This window comes from Esox lucius, chromosome 7 (genome assembly GCF_011004845.1).
Source record: "Esox lucius isolate fEsoLuc1 chromosome 7, fEsoLuc1.pri, whole genome shotgun sequence".
Classification (NCBI taxonomy): domain Eukaryota; kingdom Metazoa; phylum Chordata; class Actinopteri; order Esociformes; family Esocidae; genus Esox; species Esox lucius.
The window spans coordinates 35,254,482-35,260,481 of NC_047575.1; positions in this window are offsets into that span (position 1 = coordinate 35,254,482).

Below are 6,000 nucleotides of genomic sequence, written 5' to 3' on the forward strand. Positions count from 1 at the left end.
ATGTGGAGTAATAAGGGACACCTTGCCAGCGGACCCAAGCCCATGAGACACAAAAGCCAGGGCATCCTCCCCAATGAGGTTTTGAGTGTCAGACACTTCATTTCCTGCATTCTGGTGAATTTATATGAATGTAATGGAAATTGAGTAAATAATAGTAAGTAACAGTTGCATCAATTATATTAAAGATTAAAACATCAGATCATAGACATAGGCAAGACGTTTGGTCTTTCAAAACTATTTGGAAGAAGCAAGAACCCACCCTCCAGGAAGGATGGGGTAGCCTAGTTTTTCTGTTGCTGCTCCCATGCTCCGGAATAGTATCCCATCCCTCATTAAGTCTCATTCCACCATTGGCAACTTTAAATCAAATTTAATGACCCACCTTTTTTCTCTTGCTTTTAGTTCAGTCCGAGGTTGGCCCTTGGTTTTGGTCAAGTCCACTCTACTTATTTTTAATGTCCTCATACTGTATTTTAATCTGTGGTTGGCTTTATTCAATTTCACTTCACTTAATGTATTACTTTGATCTTGATTTTATCATTGTAGTTGTCTTCAGTGTTTTCTATTTTAGTCTTGCCCTCTGTGTATTATACATACTATTGTATTATATTATTGCCTTTTATGTATTATTCCTTTAATCATGTATACAGACCTGGCAGCACAGGGGGCATTTCCCCCAGCGAGAATGCTTTCCCCCCAAAAAAATGTTTTGGGTAATATGCTTCCTAATACTGTAGGCTAGCTCTCTTGCCTTCATCAGCAAATGCGATCGAAGATGTGCTTTACATCACTAAGCTACAAAGAATGTGTAACTACTGTAATTACTAAAAGCTTTCAAATTCGACTGCCCGCCATGTATTTTGCTAGTATACAGCTTCAGCAGGCTATGCATGCAAAAATTATTTGCCTTCTGTCCCTCCTGCTGAAGTTACTATTCTATTTTGATTGTTGAGTCTCCGTAACTAGGGCAACGATGATGTTGAATGACAGCCCGACCACAAGTCCCAATTACATTTTTTCAGGGACTAAATAAACAATTACAAATGTAGAAAACAATGTGCAATATTTATCATATAACAAAACAAACAAGAAGACAGCAGTAAAACCCCTCACACTGGATGTCTACCATGCACATATGACCCAGTGGAGGGAGTGACAGCTGTGGGTGACTGCGGTCAAGTGACACTCGGAGTTCCTTAAAAATGATTGAGAGGAAATGAGCTGGCTGGAGGGTGTTGAACTCAGTGCATAGTGCGTAACAAAGTTAATTTCATACTGGATTTTCATTTCTGTTGTTTAGAGCTATTATGTCAATATTCTGAATTAGGGGAAGATGGACAGAAATCCACACGTTCATATTTTTGCATTTGGTTGCAAATGTTAATCTTCAATAGCTTATACAAACATTTGCACTATGAAAATGTAATCTATTTAGCTGAGAGAAGATGTACAGCTCTGGGAAAAATTAAGAGACCACTGCAAATTGAACGCTTCTGTTCCTCACTCAGAACCTTCCTTTTCAACTTTTGTGGAAAGGAAAGAAAAAGGTGCAGTGGTCTTTGAATTTTTTCCAGAGCTGTATGTCATGACTAAGAAAATGTAATATTCTTAATGAGGGAAGAATGGACTACAATCCACACATTTTTCTCTTAAAATAATTAAATGATTGAAACGTGAGTATTCAATAGCTCTTACAAAAAATGTTATTACTTTGGAAATCGGATATCCTGAATCTGAGGATATTAAATCTATAATGAACGCAAAGTAGGATTAAAATATAAATCTTCAATATTTCTCAGAAAAAGCATGCCATAGTGCAAACATTTTATCATTTAAATTATAGGAGGATAGATTACAATCCACACCTTATATATTTTTCCAAAAAATTTTCAACAATTGTTTTGATAAAAATGTAAATCTTCCCATAAATCTTAAAATTGATTTTCCATATACATTGTAATTTTTTTTTTAAGATTTAAGAAATAAAATAGGCCTACTTCTTATTTTGAAAAAAACTGATTGTAGTCCATCCACCCCTAAATCGGAAAATACTAGGGCAAGTGGAAAAGATGCACACCAGATTTGGAATCCATCGAAGGGTAAGCTAAGTATGGTTGCTGTAAAAATGCCCTTTATCAGCCATATGGAAAAGGGTAAGCTAAGTATGGTTGCTGTAAAAATGCCCTTTATCAGCCATATGGAAGACCACTCATGCCTGGCAAAAGTGCAAAAAAATTTTTTTAATTTTTTTTTAAAAAACATCTATAACATTTTACTGTAATAGCACATCATGTCCCCACTTTATAAATACATTATATATACAGACAGGTGACAAATTAACATAAAGTATCTCAGTAAGGTGTTGGGCCACCACAAGCTACCAGAATAGCTTCAATACGCTTTGGCATAGATTCTAGAAATGTCTGGAACTCAACTCGAGAGAGATAAAACACTGTTCATCTAAAACCTATTCCCTCATTTGGTGATTTGAGGATGGTGGCGGAAAGCAAATCGATCCAAAATCTCTCATAGGTTTTTAATTGGGTTAAGATCTGGTGGCTGCAAAGACCCCTTGAGCCCAGTGGATGGGGGCCATGTCATCCTGGAAGAGACCCAATATTGAACCCACTTTCAAAGTAACTTAGATCCTTTTCTCTTACCTTCTTGATTCAAAATTGAGGTCAACTGGGCCTGGTCTGCATATTTATACATGCCACAGAGCATGATAGGATTTTAATTGCTTATGCATTTATGTTCCTCCACTCATTTATTCAGGTTTTTCCTTTAATTTGTCAGCCATCTTTATATACAGTCAACTCAAGATCTATTGCTACTCTTCATGAAATTGAGCAAAAAATGAACAACACAAACAATGAATCATATTGTTAGTGATGGCCATTCGAGGCTTCATTAACGTTTTTCTAATATCCTGCTGCTAAAATAACGCTAATGAAGCCTCGAATGGCCATCACTCCATATTGTGGGCTCAACCATACCATAAAATATATAAATACCAAGGGGTATCTATATATTTTTACTGTAACACAATCACTAGACATACAAAAAAACTCTAATTTAAGGATAGTGATCATATGAAGCCATTTATTATCACAGAGTTGTTTGGCTCCTTTTTAAATCAAAATTATAACAGAAATCACCCAAATTACCCTGATCAAAAGTGTACATACCCCTTGAATGTATGGCCTTGTTACAGACACACAAGTTGACACAGACAGGTGAAAATACCAATTAAAGGTGAATTTCCCACACCTGTGGCTTTTTGAATTGCAATTACTTGCTAATTCTGTCTATAAATAGTCAATGAGTTTGTTAGCTCTCATGTGGATGCACTGAGCAGGCTAGATACTGAGCCAGGGGAGCACAAAATAACTGTCAGAAGATCTGCGTAACAGGGTAATACAACTTTATAAAGATCGAAAAGGATATAAAAAGACATCCAAAGCCTTGCAAATGCCAGTCAATGCTTTTCAATCATTTATTAAGAAGTGGAAAATTAGGGGATCTCTTGATACCAAGCCAAGGTCAGGTAGACCAAGAAAGATTTCAACTAAAACTGCCAGAAAATAATTATTCAGGATATAAAGAAAAACACAGGTAACCTCAGGAGAAATACAGGCTGCTCTGGAAAAAGACTGTGTGGTTGTTTCAAGGAGCACAATACAACGAAACTTGAACAAAATGAGCTGCATGGTCGAGGTCCCAGAAAGAAGCCTGTACTGTGCCAATGCCACAAAAAAGCCCAGTTACAATATGCCCGACAACACCTTGACACACCTCACAGCTTCTGGCACACTCATTTGCTTTGACGAGACCCAAATAGAGCTTAAAGGTCACAATCATAAGCGCTAACTTTGGAGAGGGGCCAACAAGGCTTGTAGTGAACAGAATACCATCCCCACTGTGAAGCATGGTGGTGGCTCACTGATGTTTTGGAGGTGTGTGAGCTCTAAAGTCATGGGGAATCTTGTGAAAATTGATGGCAAGATGAATGCAGCATGATATCAGAAAATACTGGCAGACAATTTGCATTCTTCTGCACGAATGCTGCGCATGGAATGCTCTTGGACTTTCCAACATGACAATGACCCTAAGTACAAGGCCACGTTGTCCCTCTAGGGGTTACAGTAGACTCTAGAGTGGCCATCACAGTCTCCTAACCAGTCTCCTAACCTTAATATCATCGAGCCACTCTGGGGAAATCTCAATTGTGCGGTTTATGCAAGATGACCAAATATTTTGCATGACCTTGAGGCATTTTGCCAGGACGAATGGGCAGCTATACCAACTGCAACAATTCGGGGCCTCATAGACAACTGCACGCTGTCATTGATTCTAAAGGGGGCAATACACAGTATTAAGAAATAAGGGTATGCAGATTTTTTAACAGGGGTCAGTTCATTTTTTTCTTTGTTGCCATGATTTGTTTTATGATCGTACCATTCTGTTATGATTTACAGTTGAATGTCAATCCCATAAGAAATGTAAGACGTGTTTTGCCTGCTCATTCATGTTTTCTTTACAAACGGTACATATATTACCAATTCTCCAAGGGTATGCAAACCTTTGAGCACAACTGTAGTTCCAATAATGCCTGGCAAAGTTCAGGCACTGCTATTTGTGAGTGTTGTGCTCTGAAAGGGCTTCTTTTGTGCAGCCATTCCAAACAGCTTCTTGAGGTGGAGGTGGTGTCTAGGAGCTGTGGCACACTGCTGCAGTTGTGGCCTTACGACCACTTGTGGCTTATTTTACTTCCAGTCACTAACTCACTCACATATATCATTTTGTCTTGTTGTGCCATTACTGGTATTTTCAACTGTTTATGTATTTCTTTATATGCTTTACCAATACATTTTAAACCTATGTTTTGCAAAACAATTTGTGTATATAAACACACACACATACACACACACACACGGGTAAATTTTTCTGTGTTTACACACATATATACACTGAATACACACACACACATACACAGGTCATAAAATGTTTTATCAAATTGCTAAACAATCCACAGTATGACAAATGTTAGGTTAGGCGAAGTCATAAATTAGGCACAAAGACTTCTATTACGCTCACATGCTCCACAACCTTGGAAAGTCAAATATTAGGTAATTTCTTTCACTCACTCTGTCAATGTTAAAAATAAATGTATTATTAAGAACATGAAGGGACATTTGACTTTAACTAGAATGTCAAAGAGAGGATTGAACATACAACCCTTATTGACAGGGGAAACCTGAATATCCAGTATAAATCTAACTTTACCTATACTGCACCATGAACCCATAGTTGCCATATCCTTCAAAGCATAAACTGCTTACAACTCTGAATATCACTGTACCACAAAACCTTGGTTTTCTGATATTTTCTTTCCCTGTGAGGTAAGTTACATGCTATTATTTTAGGTAACACATTTTAGTGTTAAATACAATGTGATACTGTAATGGTTGATTGATTATGGTGTTCGAGAAATAGCAATACATAAGATTAATAAACTTGAGTTATGCTGAATATTTGTAAATAAAAACAACTAAAAATAGCATACTCTGCAACAGTGTTTGATTGTATGTACATCATCTCTCTCTAGAACATAAAACAAACGATGTTGCCGGATGTTAAGAAAACAATGTTCTATAAAAAGACAAGCTGCTGTGAAAGGATGTCTTGCATGTTGTCTGATAAACGACTTCAAGTAGTGGTCACAGAAATAAGCGTGGATTAGTGCCATTCATCAGCTGTATCTTTGGATAACACATTTTATGAGAAATATATCAAATTTCTTTCAACTTTCACTTCAGCTAAAAGTTTGTATAAGGCGTAAGGGTGTTCAGAATTTAGCTTGACTTTTACAATAATAAAAATTCAGATATGTTTTTGTCTTATTTACAGGTGTACAATATCTGCACAATTGTGTAACTCAATTATAGCTAATAAAACATAGGTTATTTAAATTCTAAGCTATTAGCCCAAACAGTTTCT